Here is a 19,905-nt window from a genome sequence, read left to right on the forward strand (position 1 = left end):
TATCTTAAAATAATTGTAGCCTCCACTCTCTGTGTCCATAGCTTTATTAAAAACTTTATTGATTCTAATTTAATGATCCTAATTTTAAAGAGAATGGTAATACTGTTAAATGTCTAAGTAATATCTATTTAATCCAAATATTCCACAACAAATTACTTTATATAATAAAAGTAGTGACCAAGTTTGCTAATAGCTATTGAACGGCAGATTTCAGATCTTTCAACACCAACCAAATAAGAAAACTTGAAAAGAAAAAACCTTTCGAGTTAGTTAAAACGCAATGCCTTCTTGAATGGACAGTGGTAATCAAACCATGAACAACATATCTCAGATCATTCAACACCAACCAGACAAGAAAACTGAAATGGAAAAAGACTTTTGAGTTAAACTTCAATGCCACTGTGAATCGACACCGGTAATCAGTCGTTAGGAATTTGAAGCGTTTAACGAGACTTAATATAAGGGAAAAGAAATGTCACATATCAATAAATAGATGTTTTTTTTTCCGAAAAATGTTAAAATCAAAATGCTCAGAGTAATTTAATCCAAGAGAAAACAGCAAGTCCAATTTCACAGCTTCAATTGCGATTCAAACTACAATATAATACTTTGAAGAAAGAAATAGCGTTTGGATTTTAGATAATGGAAAAAGCAGGTATCAATAATACAGATTTTTTATTGAGATTAGCTTAATGTTGCTTAATGTTTGTGGAAAAGCTTGAGGAAAATCTGGAAAACACTAAAATGTGATAAATAATATGAATTAGATCGGGCGCCAATTGTGGCAGATTGATTGGTTTTGATATCTATCAACGCCAAATTTTAATTTCTTTTGGAATCGACTGCGAATTCAATTTTTTAAAATAACTTCCACTATCACATAAACCGCATGAGATTTATCGTTTCGTGGCAAGATTTTGCAACCAACGACGAAAAGATTAATTTGGATTTTTTTTCTCATTTTCTTTCAAAGAGAACTTGATATAAAATTATTCAAGCGTCAATCTATTTATGATTATTATACTTTTATAACTTTTATAACTTCATATATTTTGCGTATCTCTTAAGTATCTTATTTATCATTTTTCGACCATGTCTCTGATTCATCTGTCAATATATTTTCTGTTTCTATTTTTTATTCACTGTGTCTTAATTGCGTTAAATAATATTTCTCGTATAAGTCTTTTTCCTGCTCCATTTTCAATTCTTCTAATTTAGTTTTATATCTGTTCTCTCTCAGTTTATTATCACCATCTTAGTTTAGGTTCATTTATTTTCATAATCGTTATCTATATCTAGACCCTCATTGAATATTTTTAAGTTTCAGTTCGAACTTTTTATCTATTCAATGAGTACCAATTACTGACCATAATAGCAAAAAATTGAAGCAGTATGAAGGATTTTAAAGAGCATTAAGCATTTAGGCGCATACATAAAATATTTACACCCTTATGCTGTTCAATACATGTTGTAACACGTTAACATCAACTGTAGTGAGTATGTACAAATAATTCCATGTCTTTACAGTATAACTCGGATTTCGTTCTATTACATTAAAGACATTGTAATGAAGTATCAAAAAAATTATGCAAAATAATAAATAAAATACTATTTAACACTTTTTCGTAATCTATAACCGTATTTTGATATTCCTAATATTCCATTTGCGTAGGAAACGATGTTCTTCAATTATCTTGAATTCCTGCGTTCATATGATCCATAATTCATCAGACTGTTTATTTGTAATAAATATTATAGGTACAGGAACAGCCAAATTCATTACGAATTTGAAATATTGTCAGAAATTGATAATTTCAAAGTTTTGCAACACAGTTGAACGCCTCTATGAAATCGATAATATTTGCTATTTTTATCTTTTCATATATGGAATTTAAATGAAGTTTTTTCCATTTCGATATTTGCTTGTTGTCTCGTTTGTTGGTATTTCCAAATAATGTTTGAAAACATCCTGCAGAAAGGCATTAGTCGTCGTCCTATCCCCCAAAAAAAAAACCATTAAAATATTTTTAACTTAACTGTTATTTCCAGAGCATTAATAAAGCATCAGGAACTCTTAATTATTGCCGTTGGGGAATGTCTCAGGTTATTTTCGTGAAGGTGGTATTTTCAAAATAAGTTCGTTATCACACATGTAGCACTCGGGAAATAGTCAACTCGAAAGAAAAAAAAAACCACATCGCCGCCTTACCATAAACATGTGTGCGACTGTATATGTGGCTTTGGATTTCGGCCAAGTTAACGAATTAAAATAATGTCTGTCGCGCGAAAACATAAAACGCATCATTAAAGAAGTCTCTCGTGTGGATGCCACGGAGTTTTACTGATTTAATGAAATTTATGAGCTGGAGGTACTAAGGGGATATCGGCCTTCACACATGAAGGAAGACAGGTGTATGAGATTGAAAAAATTGATACTTTGATGGCGCCATCTTAAAATTGCAAACATATTGAGAGTTCATCTATACTTCGTCTAAAATTATATTTCACACCGGAATCACTTTTTTTTATTCAGAGCTTGTGCTACAAGAGTTTACGCCAAGTATTATAAAAAGGAGAAGGAAAATCAGTACAACCAGACAATCTCTGGAGTTAACTATTGGATTTACATAATGTCCTTTTCAGAATCTCTTCTATATCATTTTTTGGCTCTTCTGTGAAATTTTCTATTTGTCGGTTGCGAGGTGCTAGAATTAAGCTGACGATATGTAATAAATAATTGAGAAAAAAAGTATTTTTTAACGTTGTCGTAGATAAAACATTGTATGTTACTCGCGCGTGAACTACTTTTGATCAAGAGTGCGGAAAAATCATAAATAACTATTTAATTTTTTGCGAAAACTTTCATTTAAAACTTATACCTCAACATAACTCAAGTGTTAGTTAAAAACTGTTAGTTAGAAGTATTGTTAGGGCAATACCGGGCAGATTCCGGTTCTACACCTTCCAGTTTTTTAAAAATTTGAGATGCGAAATTATTGAAGAAAAAGACTAAGTGTAATGTAACGAAAATGAACATGAATGTTGAAGTAGTAAATAATAGGGGGGGTAGGATTTCATGAAAAGCTTTACGAAAATCGACATTACAAGCTCAGTAAATTGAAGAGAAAGACTTTTTGTTTGAAAGTACTAATTGTTTATTATATTTACCTGTCACATATGCATATATTGGAATGGAAAACGACTAATTGGTCTCACTTCCAAAGTTGCTTTCTACATTCCTTACCAACTACTCAAACAAAACATAATTTTAAAAACACGCTGAATGACGTTTAACGAGTAAGCGGTCTCAACTTTTTTTGAAAATTTTATTTCTATTTAAAAATATCTACTACCACAAATGTACATATTCAGGTTAAAAGTTTGTCCGGTTCTGAGTCAGGATTTTGAAAAAATATTCTTATATGTGGGTGTCGTTGAAATTATATATTGTTTTGTACATTCCAAAGAAGTTCCTCCATCAAAACTTTTTTTTCTTATCGAGACAAGTATTTGTCCTTTTTAGTAATAGTAAAATAACATCACAGAAATGTTTGTGAATGTTGCGTGATGCTTGAGGTGAAGCGACTGTTTCAAAATCACTGGGTGGTGGAAGGCATATAAAAACCGAGATGTGGTAGAAGCTTTCTCTTGTTTTTGCGGGCAACAATATAACGCCTTTCTAACTATTGTCTGAATAGAAAAAAAATTGCTTAATTAGTTTCGTAAAGTTTTTACGAATAACACAAAATTAAATAAACAAGTTGATGTGTTGTGGGTAAAACCTTGTCACATGCTTAGGCAATTATATCATTTTTCTATAACATTTCAGGAAGAAAATTCATGAAATTTCATCCGAAAATTTCTTCATCCAAAACTCATTTCGAGGTATTTCAGTCGTTGTAAGTTTTGTTACGCTGAATGATGTATAACAATTAATATCATGCTTTCACTGAAGGATATTCTTGAATTTTTAGATACTAGGTACATAATGTCTTATTTCATTTCAATTTTTTTGGCTAGAATCCTTCAGGTTAATGAAAATAATTAGTTGGTCGAAAAAAAAACGTGACATCATTATCTAACCCTATCAAACACCTCAAGTTATATCTTACTAGTATTTTATGCTTTTATAATTTATGTAAATACCTTAATACGTCTTATACGAGACAGCCGGAGGAATCGAACGGCGAAAATTTTACATTGGTCGTCACGTAGTACCTTAGGGGGTCTACGGCAAAAGGGGGGGACGAAACAAACGATTTGTTCGATCGGCATATGAGCACCGTTCATAGGCGGCCAATCGTGAGTGACGGGACCCATCATTAGGTTCAGATATGGACGGAGTACTATGGGCACCTACACGCACTACACGGTCCCGGTGCCCCGGGCAAATTCCCAAGTTCTTAGCATACCTCCATCTAGTCAAGGTGAATTATTAGACTCTCTTCGTATTCATCTCACAAATTTCGATTAAACCAAATCAAATCGATTATAATTCTCGTCATTATATGATAAATAACAAATACTTTGTGTAATCGAATTAGATTTATAAATTCGCATTTATATGTGCACATACTCCGTGTAAAAATGTGTCAATTGTTTATTTAGTGCATGCCCGAACAGAGAAAAGTAATTTGGGAGATCTACCCTCGTCGCAATTATGGCAAGAGGGCGAAAAAATGAGTCGCGTGCGTTGTTTGTCAATTCTGCAGGTCTGGAGCTGACAGGACTTGTGCAGATGAAGGGCCTGTGAACGAACCTACCGCAAACGTTCAGGCGAAATGCAGCAGGACATCACCCTTCAAATCTTTCTCTCGAATACTATTTACTTCGGGTATTGTATTTCAATAACACCGTGATTAGACTAGTCGACAATATTCAAAAACAATCATGAAATCGGAGATGTAATTCGACTCGATTGGATAAATATACGTGTGAATTTAAAGTTTTATTTAATATTTTTGTTCCCATAACGTCTTTATAGCGGAATATTCGAGATTTTGGCGAATTTGTGTTTTAACCACAAGGGTTGACTAAAACTCATATCATGTCATTAGAGATTGACACTAAAACTTTATCCATTTTGGAGCCTTAGCTTCTGTTCGACAATTGAATAATAAGTGAATCGTGAAGATGATTTTTATGAAAATGGTAAAAATTGAGTATCTAGCTGTCATCAAATATTTTTTCAGCGCAATACGTCAACGCCAATAAAGGAGGAGTTGGACTGTGCACGGGGAGTTTTTACAATCATTTGCGACCTCACTTTGGACCAAAAGCTCATTCAAATGAACGTTTTCTAGGCCTTAAAACATCACTACATTAGACACTGGATTGCAAAGTGCGAACCTTCTACGAAAAAAAACCAAAGTTCGTTTCATCAGCCGAGAAAGTTGAAGCGATCGTTTAGAGAGATTATAACATGGCTGGACTGAGTAGAAAAAATGTCTAGTTTCGTTGTTAGGTAGAAAACTCTCCAGACAATCCTCGTACAATTCGTTACCACTCACTAGTACTACAACCGAGAACTCGAATCGCGAATAGTGAATATAATTTAGTAGATTCCGAATATTAAAATGGTTGTATGGTAGTGAAATGCACAAATAACTGTATCAGAAAAAATTAAAACATTGAAATACACATAAACATTCCCATATACCAGCGTTGTTATAGAAGAATTAGTATCTGTCATGCTCTGTACAAATTATAAACTTATTTTGTTGGTGTTCATCACAAAACTCTTAATATTATTTTTTTAAGTACATACTTAATATTAATATTGTTGTGTTTCCATGTAATAAATTCTATTTAGAAGCTTCACGTGTTTACAAACTGTTGATTGATAATACAAAATACTTTTCTGTTGACCTTTTCTCTCCTTCTCGTTAGCCCTAATCCTGCTTTCCACTTAAGCTGATTAACATGGTATTCCACAAGGTTGTTTAGGTCACCAAGATTCAGTACGTGGAGATGGAAGTAGGAATTGAGTAGTATACTTGATGTAAATTGAGTCTAAGTTCTAATTTTAATGTTTATTACTTTTTCACAAACCACCAATCCTGATATCTTCTTCACATTGATATTCTTCAGCTCTTAGTTGGCCTTTGTTGCTCCATTTCAATGGGTCCTTTCGTGGTATCATATATTCAACGTATTCTTTTGATTTGAAAAGGGTAGAGGGAAGACGTCTCATTTAGAGTCCAGCAGAGAGAAATGGAAGCTCAAAATCGAAAGGAGTGAAGAGTAATATAGTTACCTAACCAGAATTTAGAGGAAAAATTACCAAATTTACAAAAACAGAAATCTATTGGATGCAATGAACGAAAAAAGCTAAATTCTGATACCAAAAGTATATTGGTTAGGTTAGGTTAGGTTACAAAAAGAGATAACGAGGTGATACATGATTTACTTTTACCTTTGTTAAGCATTTCCAAAAATCGGCTTTGCTAGAAAAACGGGAATGAATTGCCAGAATTTCGCAAATACAATAAAAAAAATTTACAGCTAGAATAAGAAAAGGGTAATTGCAGAATCTACAATTAAGAAGAAATATTCGAAAACTATCCATCGACAAGTGATACTAGATTTCTGTATGAGGAAAGCATGACTTGTTATTGAAAAAAAATTGATTGTTATCACTAGGATTTTGGGTCCCAAAACCACAATACATGATCATCAAATTGTTGTTTGTTTAATAATGAGGCCTCCAATAGCTCAGTACTATATTTATTTAACAAGATTCTATACTGATTATACTAGATTTTCGTGATATATTACAAGAAACGAAAACCCTCATTCCGTTTTATCGATGGGGCCTCATTTACGCAATTTTCAATTCATATATAACTTATTAATTGATAATAATAACTTTATCAATACTTTATATTAGCATCGGTTATTACTTCATAATTTTCAAATCAAAATATTCCGAAAACGGTATACAGTTCCGAGTTTTATCAATAGTACCTGTTGAATATTACTTGGTACGAACCTCTATAAAATTTTAATGCAGTGTTGCCAGTAGTTGCGTAAAAATCATAAAAAATGGCCTTTTTTTGAATACGGATGGCGATACGAGTAGTGTGCTTTGGTGACACTTAGAATTTCAGACTACCTAATCTAACCTCATTGATTATTTTGACTTTCTAGCTATACCATAATGTTTAGACTTGGCCTCACTCATAGTTTATTCTAGAGTGTGCGTATTTATACCAGGATCAACTAGTTTGGCCTAGGCTAGGTTTATCCTATCAGGCTTAGAAGGAAGAACGTTTGTACCTAGCCTAGTTTGTTTTGAAATTGGGTTTGGTCGGTAACATATTTACTCGATGGATATCCACTTCAAATAGTGTGAAAGTGGAAATCCAACAATGACTAAGTGAAATGGTGATTGGATACGATGATATTGCAGAATTAACTCCAACTGTCAAAGTACATCGAGCCAATTACATTCAATATGTTGTTGGTGAAGTAGTATTTCAGTTTTACGATCGTCGCTAATTTTAGTTACAGTTTGCCAGAGTATAATAACAAAGAGTGTTGTATTCGAATTGTATCTAAATCACAAAACACAATTTATTATGTCATCTGTTTTAAAAACACATTCCCAAGCATTCAAAAAAATTTAATGAACCATGTTAGATACAGATCGAGATTAAATTTGTTTCTTAGAATGCGTCAGTTGAGACTTCTATCAAAAGAATTCAACATTCTTATATTTATACCTGAGCTGGGCTCATTATAATTTTTCATTCCGTTCGGAAGATTCTTAATAGCGCCCTTTCCATGCTTTTAATTATAACTTATAATACGAGGACAAAAAAAAATTCGTTTATTATTAAATGAGAATGATTTTTCTAATGACACGTTTGAAAAATGGTGGACAGCCGTCAGGTAGATTGTTTAATGTAATAATTAGTTTTTATAACGTATTGTATGTAATTAAAAATTCAGAATTAGTAGAACATGGTATTATCTACATTCTAATTACGAAAATAATTGTTTTGAATAATAAACTGAATATCTAATTTACCGTACGGATATATCGTAATGTATTCTCAAGATTTTTTTAAGTGTATTAGAAATATGCCGTAGATTGAGGATTAGATACCTAAATAATGAAGGTCAATGTTACGTAGCTACAATTTATTATGAACGCATATTATTTAGAAGTTCACTGAAATATGACGTTTTGTATTACATCAGACAAGCACGGGTAATAACATATTATAAAGTGTCAGATATTTTGGAATAATTATGGTGTATAAGTGATTATATCTACGAGTAAAATGTTATTATCTAAAGCAGTTACATATGAACAACATTTGAATATATTAAATGGTAGTATATTTACAAATGGGTAAAACTTAAAAGTCTCAAATTGTTCAAACGCTTAGAGAAGATTTCTACAACCTTAAACTAGATATTATTGATTCTTTTATACAATAACATAACCGGATTTCCCAATAGACCCAGTAGCCAATGGGCGTAAGCGCCCAGGGGATGCATGGCCAAGAGACGACATTTTGTTAAGCCCAGAACCAAGTCAATTCCTCTAAAAGCTCGCATCGAACAAATTGCATCGTGAAGTTGTGTTCAAGCAATTAATATAAAAACCTGACATATTTTTTAATAGGGGTTTTAGCAAAATTAACTTTAAACAGACTGAGGGTCGGAAAAAATTGATATTATGGCTAAAAAGCTAAATCCGCCCCTGCCTATGAGATGTTTAACAGGCATAAATATATCAAATTGATGACAAATCAATTTTATTTCGATTATTGCACTGTAAACTTAAGATTTTATTACTAGGCATCATTTTAAATTAAGCAGTTTCTTAAATTATTGGTATTAATTCAGAAAAATGGTCTCTTGTAAAATGAGGTAACAACAATGTCAGTATATAAGGTGAGCCGAAAAGTTCGAAGGTTGGCGCACAGATGGTGCTACTAGTATTAAATTTATATGATTTGCAGTTAGCCCTAACCTTAAAAAGACACATGTATAAATATGACAGCTGTCGAACTATTAGTTTATCGTCGGTGTTGCAAGATTTTCGTGGTTTTCCTGTAATCAAGTGACATAGTTTACCAGCCATATTTCCGATTATAGGTAGTAATACAGCCGCAGTGAAGAAACGATCTAGACACTTGATGGTAGGTAGACAGGCACACGTGCAATGAAGTGATACTGAAAAAAAACCCTTCATGAAATCACCACAAACCCAGCACTGCGCAGGAAAAGCTTTCCTTTATTAGTGTCATTCCAGAAATGGACTAAATCTCTCACGAATTGATCTTTCTTCCTAAATAAAAACAAACCAGTCTCTCACAATAGCATTTTGAGTTTGAGTTTTGTTATATAGTAATATAGTAATATAGGTTTGGTTTGATCAACATTATCCGCAGAAAAATCAACCGTTGAAAAGTTTAATAACGCATTGATGAGTCTGAATAATTTTTGGATCACCCTATATATTTTGTGTTTTTATAAATACTACCAAGTGTAAAATATTTCTGCTTAAACTCATCATGAACGCAATAAGTCGTGCCAAAGCTCTGAAGGCAAAAAATATATTAGCGATTATAATCGTCAAGTCCAGGATAATTACTCAAAATGGCGGAACGTGACAGAAGACAGTGAGAAAAGCCAGAAAAAGACAGAAAGAACGTCGACATCGGCCACTCGGTCGTCGATAAGATTTGATTAATCGTACTCGGTTCCCGGTGCCGGATCATCTGACACGGCCGGTCGGTGTAGGGACCGGTTTTTGGCGATTTCCAATCGGATAACGATGGACCAGGAATGTTCCATCGCGATAAACAGAGTCAACGAAGGGAATTCGAATAGATTTATCGCTATCCTCATTTATACACATGGAAATAGAGGTGGGATTTACTGCTTTTTGAAAATCATAGGGGAGACGTATTAAGGAAAATACATTGTTCTTTTCATCGCACCTACGTAATGGAACAAAAAGAAATAGTAAATTATCGGATGAAGTGAATATCAGGAATACAGGAATTACGAGGAAAATTTGATTAAACTGTTCAAAATGTGATAATATTTTCTTTAAAGTTGTTATATAAAAAGGGGACCCGGAAGTATAGTCGATTCATCAAATTAAATTCAAACGATCAAGTTTTTATTTTTAATCAATAATGTAGTCAACAACATTATGCAATCTAGAATGCAAATTTCTAATACTCGACCGATGAAAACCAATCGATGTTTGAGTAAAATGTCATTCATTCGTAAAATGACATTTCGGATATCATTCAAAATTTTAAATTTTCTAATTTCTAGATTTCGTTCAGAAAAACTGAAATTAATTAATGGAACTATGAGGGTTTTATCAAATTTGAATTAATTTCCTGCAAGTTTATAATCTGAACTGGCAGAACACTTAAATCAACATTGAATCCATGACTGAAGACATTCAAAAATTGAAATAGTTTATAGTGGCTCTCTTAATTTTATTATTGGTGTCAAAACATTTGAATTTTCGTAATTATTTTGATTTTTATGAAAAGTCGAAAGTTGTATAGTGTCAATAGTGTAAATATGAACAGATAGAAAGACTTTTAATGGCCAAAGCTTGTGAATCAATACCACGTTATCATGGAAAGAAAAAGAAATTGGTGGACTAATTTACACGTCACTTTCTCACTCGTACAAGATTAAAAATTCTTCACTAAGCTCTTTAATAGTCTTTTGCTTGTTAAAATGAGTAAATTCATCAACTGTTTGCATATCTTCGTCTGTTTTAATGTGGAAATCCGTCCGGACAGTTTCACATCCTTTACTGCCTCATTTCCACTTTTGTATTGTTCCTATCAACCTATCAAGTCGAAACGGATAAAAAATTATCACCATTTATTTTAATATTAGTTGAAATATATGCCACGTAAGTGATTTCACTGCATTAGATTTACTGTTGTGGTTGCTGAATCAGAAACTTGATGATTTAAAAAATTATGTTAATAAGAAACAAAATAATATCAACATCAACGAAATCATTAGAAGATGGAAACATTTGGAAACCTTATACGAGTAAGTATTAGTATACAGTATGGATTTCAATAAAGAAGGAATAAATTAGAAGCGGAGGACAACAAAAAATAATCCCTTTGTACCAATGACTTTCTAATCCACATATTTTAAGAGAAAATTGGAAAAAAAGGGCAAGCAGCAGCCAAGAACTAATCATACTTGTAGGACAAGTTGAGCACTATATCATACAAGTCGACCAAGAACATTTAAAAAAACTTAACTTTGTATTATACTAAAAACTGCTGCAACAAAAACGAAAAACAATATTTTTTAACTCAAATTTCATAAACTGATAATGTTTTCTATAATAAGTGTTAACGCCGTTAATAAATAGACACATAATCCATTTACACATGTATTTGTCGCGGATTTGAGAGTATTAAGTGGCAAAGTAATGTTCTACAAAATGTTTATTAAGTACGAAATTAAATTAGCCAGACGTAACGTTGTGACGCCTTGCATTATTTACGTCGGTGGGTTATATCAAACTTTATGATCCTGAAAGCTTATGGAAAAGTTACGACTTCTCTGGCCTAAATTTATCAATGGACGAATATACATGAGAAATTTTACGACTGTCTTATTCTAATAGCCTAACCGATTCAAACAGTGAATCCAACGGGAAAGTATTGTCTGTTACCAGTGAGATTTTTTTTCTAAACTCATATGAAAATGATTGAAGAAGCACGCTATTTATAGAAATAGCTAAATGACAATTTTTTTTTTTTTGGATAAGATGAGTTTTCTAATTCATTACTAGGTGCTAATTTTATAGTTTTATAAGTAAAAACGTGACAAAAACGATATTTGAAGTGAATTCATGTACCAAATTTCAAGCATTAAATCATTTCAAGCAACATAAAGTTCGTTTATTAATAAACATAAAATGAGTTGTATTACGATCTGCCGCCTAATGGTTGCCTATAACTAATCTTCTGTGGTTATACATTTGAAGGTATATCTTAAAGCAATGTGTCAAGCCTGCTCTCGACACGTTTCATCATGTATATATTGCTGTAGCCAATCTAGATGAAAATTTTCCTCTGATTAGGGTACTGCACGTATGTACTGTAAAAACTATTATTTGAATTAGAACAATTTTTACGAAATTTACAAATTCAATGCACATACCAACATGTATTTGCTTCATTTTTGAAATCATATCTTTGAATGCGCCTAACTTGCAATAACAATCACCGACATTTAGTTTCATAGTAAGGAATATTTTTGCTACAGGTTTTTCAAATTACTCGTATGAATGAATGCAGTGGTTTGCCATGAACTATGGTTTAAGCAACAACTGTAGTACTCAAACGGTTTGGTTTAAATTTTAAAAAAATACAAATTGAAATGAAAGGAAACAATCTACAACTAAAAATAAATAATAGTTCAAAAAGCTGAAATAATACGCTTTAATACCAAACAAAAAAAAGAATTATTCAAATGAGGGTAGAGTGATTAATATAAAATGCCATTTTAATGTCAAATAAGGTAGGGTCTTTTCTAAGATAAGAATATTTTTATCATTATTAATCGAAATGAAATATTTACTTCATTGGACTTCAAGTACCTCACGTTTTATTACATTTGATATAAAAACGTGTTTTTTAATTCTATAAACTATTTTTTAGGGAGATATTGTATTAGAAATGTTCGAGGCAGGATTCTGTTATTAATAAACTGTTACAAGTGAAAAGGGGGGCTGGTACCGATACGTGACAGCACCAAATATAGCAAATAATAAGAAATCACGATTAATATTAAAAAATAAACTGTGATATTGTACCTAAACATGTGGAAGATACAGTACTGCAATTGCCTTCATATTAATGTATATATTCAACCCAATTGAACACAAACGGTATCAAAGTCTAAAGTAAAATCTAGAAATATTTCATGATTTATCTATGACAGTACAATCGGAGTTGTGAATTATGACATCCGAGGTGTGTCTTACCTTGAATGTAGAAAATAACTGGTAAGAGCTACTGTTGAAGTTTCGAGTTCCTGTTTGCAGTGGTTTTGTCCAATTCTTTTTTTGATAATCATTAATGATGTCCTAGTGTTAGTAATTAATATTGGATTCATTTTAATTGCGAACGGGCTCTGTTTAAACACTGAAATAACTTTTATCCTACAGCTAAGCTTCACAACCTCTAAATATCAACAATGACTTGATTCAATTGTTTTGCCATTAAATCTGTGTCTAAACGAAGCTCATACTGCTTTAACAACTTATTACTCGTTGTTCAAATTGCATTTTGGATATGGTTTGCCTTTCTGAGGGTCTTGTAGTTTGCACCTCTTCGAATCTATCTTCAAATTACAAAAAAGAGCTTCCGTGGTTTGAATAGTAGAGCGCATTGTGAATTGTATTTTGAAAAATATAAAATTTCGAATCTACCCGCTCTTTTTATTTTAGAATTCGTTTGTTTGGTTCGCGGTTATCAAACACTTTCACAACTCAAATGAAAGACCCATTCTAGAAGAAAAAATGTTGACATTCACTTAACAATACACACCTAATCTGGTGAAAAATTCCATCACCATCAATATCAAAAATTTATTCAATCAGCTACCTTGAAAATTAAAAGTGGTAAACACATTTAATGAGTTCCGTCAATTGGCAAAGGTATTTCTGCATAATGTTTAGTACCGAGTAAGTTAATAATATTGATTGATATTATTGTCAAATAAATTGTGAAATTTTCTGGTGACAATATTCCAATTTAACTACTTTTGTTTTTATCAAATTTTTAGCTCTATAATTTTAAAATAATAGATTAGAATTGTTATAGTGAATAAGTCAGAAATACTAGATAAATTCCTTCTGGAAGTACGACCCTGTAAGTGTCTTTTGATTATTGCAAATAGCTAATAACTTGAAATGCAATATCCTGAAAAGAGCCACAGATGCATTGTTTGTTAATTCCAGATTTTCCGAACCTTTCAAGTTTACTATCTTACAGTTGATGAAAATAATTCAGAACTTTTTATTATTATTATATTGGATATTTCAAGTAATATAACCATGATAATTAAATTCCGAACAAACAATGTCATTTATATCAATTATGACCTTTTCTGATCTCTACGAATTTACCAATGTATTAAAACAGATAACTGAAACAAAATTCTCAGTTCTGTGAACAATTAGGGGTACCAAGGGAAAAGAGATCGAAAGAAATGCCAGTCCGTCTGGCATACCGTATGAGAAACCAATTACGAAGCTCGCCGTGATAGATGATCCAATCAAAAGTGGTCCTCTTCTCTTCTAGCCGCAGGTCACACGTCGGGTCAAACTCTCAAATTACAAAGAATCAACTCCAACATTGGAATTTTCAAATTCTCACATCTATTTAGTAAAATATTCATCGTATATAGGTAAAAATAAAAGTAACTAGAATATTTTATTGTTAAATGGAAAAGAATAATAGAAAGATTAAAATATTTTATTCTTTTCTTCGAACAGTTGAAGTATTATACTCTGAAGATATCTCAATACAATAGTGAAATGTTGCATTTATGTATCTTCGATCAACAATCAGGCTCGGCGGTGAATCATTATAAAATTCTTAACATTTTTTTCACTTCAACACTGGCATGTTGAAAATGTATAACCCCCTATGAAATTAAATCAAAACTGCGATCTCTGAAAGAAAAATAGATAATCAGTATGCACCCCGAGCTCGTGATGATGGATTTACGGGGTTTTTGGGAATAGAGAGATTACCGATATCGACCTCGGTATTTCGGAACTTAAACTTTACAAACAAGAAGGAAATATCTATAATAAAAAAATAACGAAACTATATATAAATATATATATAAAAACACGGCGATTATTTTACAATTTAAAGAAGTGTATAATTTTTCATCGATCCGATATCAAAATTATTAAAGGTGTCAACTTTATTATGTTTGCTGTTTGTGACTGTGATAATGCAATTTAATAACGATGCAAACGTTCTAAAATTCCTAATAAATATTTGTGGAAACGATAAATATGTGTTTTATTTCATTTTTTTGTCCTATTCATTCAAGATAACTAACAATTAGTAATTGTTACGTTTAAAATTTGATAACTAGACTAAATTATTAATCTTCAAGTAATATAATAGTGACATTTTTTTATAATCAAAGAAAAAAAGATTTCAAATTTGGCAACATAGCATATGGATAAATTTGTTGTGGTGTAGTGAATGACGGATGTCAGTTATAATCACAGAATATACCCTAAGAAAAAATGCTTCAACTCAGTTGTTATTCAATGGAAACAACATGGCGGGTTTCTATAGGTAAATTGCCAGATGTTGGGGCGTGAACACACGGACTATCAACTTAATGCTCTTCGAAAAAACTAATCTATCGATTTTACTACATGTACCGTTCGCGGAGAGCTTCGTCTTGACTGGTCTACCATAGTTTTTCTTGAAGAATTCTCCCCGCTTTTTCCTCATAAAAGTCAAAAGACAAACATATGCAAAAAGTTGTTTCCGTTCCAAAAGGCACAACCTTTATGGAGACCTCAATGTCGTACGGGTCTTTTCAAAACAATTTAATTGATTATTTGCATATAGAATAAGTGCATATAGAATTGCTATTGGAGGTGAAATTTGAGTCTATAGCTATAACCCAAAATAAACCATAAATCTAATAGGATTCCAGTGATTTATTTCCCATCCAAAATCGTATAATCAAAGCGAACTATGTTCACTCTATGTGCGAAAAAAATACCTAATAATATTCCAATTGCCATCTTCTCTATCTTGACAACATAACCTGGCCCAACTCGATTTCGATTAACTAGTTTTAAACCTTTCTTACAAATTTAACACCACGCGACTTGTGGTTCTAATCGAAAATAAGAAATGCGCTAAAAGGGAAACATTGAACTGATTTTCTAACGGAAAAGATGAGATTCTTCCGAACTGCAAGGCGATTGAAAATTAGATGATTTCTTTCTTCCTCTTCACATAATAGACTTTTGTCTGGTGGAACTTATATCAAGTGCTTCATGAAACGACAGTGCCTCGTGTACTAAAATCCAAATACTTCTTGGATCTAGCAGTATCAAAGTCGTAAAGGTCTACTCTAGAAATGTACCTTCGAGGTGCACTCCATTCTTGATCCTTTCTGGTGAGTGTATTGATTAATTTGATTCCTGAATATCTAGGAACCAAGATTAAAAGCGGGATCCTATAGATCGTAAATTTAACCGAAACAAACAATAAAATAACAGTTATTACGTTCATTGTATACGCAAATAAATGTTTGGAATCAATTAAACAAATATAAATACGTTCTTGTAAAAAATTGTTATTTCAATTATAGAAAGATGTATGTAGGTATCTTATCTAGTATCGCCCATCACGAATCTGTAATTGCCGTAGTCAGTGCGTGGCAAAATTGCTCGTAAACTATGGTAGTGTCTATAAAAAAACCATCATGAGTACAGATCGTGAAATGGTTTCCTTATTGAATCTTAAAAGGCAATTTACAATGTAATGTAGATACAATGTTATTTCGTAAGTAAATACCTTTATACGTACATAATAAACATACGTAAATTTATTGATGTACTTTTCGCATTTACATATTTATATCCAGAAAACCATTATTCGTATTATTATTATCGATGCTGTATACTTTTCTGTTTTACACGGAGATAACAAATTATTTTTATTGGACAAGTAAAAATAATTTCAGAATAAGAAGGTGAAATAGATAGATATTGAAATAACTCTTGAATATCTATATCGTCCGATTCTAAAATAGAATTTCTGAGGAGAATAAAAAAATTTCGGGGATTGGAGAAAGATGGAAGGGGACAAATGAGGAAGATCATCAAGACGTGCCAGAAAACATCAATTGTACATAAAAAAGATGGTTCTGTAACGTTCAGTGAAACACATAACTTGAAATGAAGATATAACTGGAAATAACAAGATGGGGAAAATATTCAGACACTATAAAGAAGGATTGAGGCGTCTCTCGATCCAATGTTCAAGCCACTAAATCTTGCCACGTATCAATTCCAAGTGATAATGTTAAAACCAGGTTTGGTCCTGGAATATATTTTTTTTTAAATGTGATTCTATATTTCTATTTATTCTTTGTAAGGGGGGCGACAAAAAGCACGCATAGCTTGGGTTGGTGAAGCAATTCTGTAGGAAAGAACGTCCAGGTTCAGTAGCAAAACTGCAGTGGACCGTACAACGTGCCCTGTTTGCTGCTGAACAATATTTCAAATCGAATTTTACTATTAATACTAGTCAATAAAGCTGCGTTTTTCAAAGTGTGCTCCGCGGAGCCCTGGAAATGATGCGGAAGGGTTAGGCGAGTGGCTCCTACCAAAAAATCCCTGTTGTTCCTCGTTAAGGTGACAACAGTGGTTATGCCAACTGTCGCCGCCTCATCACAATGGTCAATCGCTGGTTTCCATATAATTCTTCATCATTATATCCATATTTTAAAGTTATTTGATACGCGTCGCCAAAACTCAGGTTACTGCGGATTGAGCAGGCTAATAAGTTGTGCTTCATAAATCGTATTTACAAATACATGCAAAAAACAGCTTACAACGACTTTGGAAGCACCAATAGAACCAACGCCTGGACTCTTCAATGCAGGTATTGTTTTATAATCAAATTTTGTAAAGTAATTTGAGTTCCTGTTTCTTTTCTGTCTCTCTAGAGTCAACTTTGCATCCAGAATACAAGGGCAAAAAGGTAAACAAAACAAAACGAAACAAAACAAAATTGCAATGGTTGGTGAAGCCCATATCATAGCAGAGAAGCTCATAAAGCCGTGTGCATTTGAAATGGTGAAATGTATGCATGATGAAAAAGCTGCAAAAGAGGTGTCAAAGATTCCACGTACAAATGATATTAGGTTACCTACAGCTATCTTCAATAAAGCCAAATATTGAAGAAATCATTCATCACATTAATCTTGTTACATACACACTAAAAATAAAAATATGCATTTGTTACTTGGTTTTATTATTTTAATTTTACTCCTACTTATTTTTACATTTCGTCGACTAAATACCATACGGAGCTCCGTCATATTTGATCGGACTATATAGGGGCTCCGCCATCAAAAAAGTTTCATCGAAAATCGATGCACATTCCCAAAAATACGATGTAATTGGAGGCATCAGAATTTGGTGCGAGTAAACGTGGAAATACTACGCATATTTCTGCATAACTTTGTTGATCAGACACGATAGGAATATGACTATAGTATACACGAATAAGGCATCTATGGACGATCTCCATTAGATCTTTTCAGATTGAAAGCTTAATTATTTCTTTTTTTATAGAAACTTTAAGAAATCAAAGTTTATTATCAAAAATCTTGTTTGAGGGCTGTAATAGCCGTTAAGAATGTATTGCTGCTGTATCGCAAGGTACTTTCAACAAAAGTTATTATGAAATTGCTTTGGAATTGTTTATATACAATTCATAGAATCCTTGCATCACTAAGCACATTAAGAATATGCAATAATTGAATAGATAGTACCTACCGAAATTTTACTAAAAGTTTTTGTAACTAGTAACAGTGGAAGGCAAGGAAAGGAGCACGAATCGATATACAAATTACAAAATTAAAAGTAATTTGCTAAAAATTCACTTTATCTCAATATCTCCACAAACATTTTTGTAAAGAAGAAAGGGATTTATTAGAAAATTCCTATAGAGAAGTCTAGAAATTTTGATCAAAAACAATCATGTGCACACAACTTTATTTTGAGTAGAAAGGTATATAATTGATACAAACGGAAGGTAGGTACTAAATAATTAACAAGACAATAGCCAATCTCTCAAAAAACACGTAAATTAACATGAGTAAGTCCATATTTAAATCTCGCGACAAGCTTTTGTATCATAACACTTGTGTAAGGTTAGTGAGGTTAAGTTGGGTTATCAATGTTGGCATTATGAGTAATTATACTATACAACCCAACCTCATTTAATTTAATCCAATTTAAGCAAAAAGCCCGTTAAAAAATGATAGAGGAATCCCTTGTTATCTTTTGATTAAAGACACATCATTTTATTGATCAATTGCAATAACTTTTCTGCATGTACTTGTATTTAGTTAAGAAAATTTTTGCACAGGAACAAATTTAAGAGTTGCGGACATATAACCGATTTTATACCAAAATGTCTCATTACGTATTTTTATATATAATAGTTAGTTATAAATTTCAAAATTACAAAAGCCGGAAACATAATTTCAACGCAATTGCGAATACGAAAATTAATCACGAACGTTGTTAATACAACCAATTTCGTTCTCCCAAACATCATGAAATACGCATCGAGCGTTGTTTCCCGCAAATTACGAAAACAACCATGTCCATACTATGACTGTACCATTGTAACCTAAAAAATAAAGAGAAACCCAAAGCGCAAAAAAAGCACAAAAGTGGGCCCGCCGTCTCGCGCACCTCCCAGCCGGGCATGCGCATCTGCTGGCATGGCCGCGGGGCGGTTATGCGGCCGTTGCTATAGTAACGGGGTCCACCTTCTTTGCGTCGAGCGACGCGATTCAGTAGAGGGGCAACCAGAGCTTGCGCTCAATGAAATTACCGACTGCTATAGACCCGGTTATATACATAGTTGTCAGATAGTGGAGAGAATCACGTCGTCTCAGGAATTAAACATAATTAAGATATTGAAATTTCATTAATATAATATCGAAAAATTTTTGGTTATCGAAAAAACTCATTTTTTGTTTATATTATACATTTTACTCTAAAAAATGTAATGACTTAGACGTAGGTGTTAAAAATATTACACATACGGTTTATGACAAAACTTAAATACGCGTACAGTGGTACAA

General features: G+C 32.4%; 1 protein-coding gene across 6 annotated transcripts in view; it reads right to left on the reverse strand.

Moving 5' to 3' along the window:
- LOC130446301 (homeobox protein homothorax) overlaps positions 1–19,905 on the reverse strand; it is a 356,948-nt gene that overhangs the window by 73,484 nt on the left and 263,559 nt on the right. The gene's annotated exons all lie outside the window — the stretch shown is intronic.

Source organism: Diorhabda sublineata, chromosome 7, assembly GCF_026230105.1.
Source record: "Diorhabda sublineata isolate icDioSubl1.1 chromosome 7, icDioSubl1.1, whole genome shotgun sequence".
In the NCBI taxonomy this organism is placed as follows: domain Eukaryota; kingdom Metazoa; phylum Arthropoda; class Insecta; order Coleoptera; family Chrysomelidae; genus Diorhabda; species Diorhabda sublineata.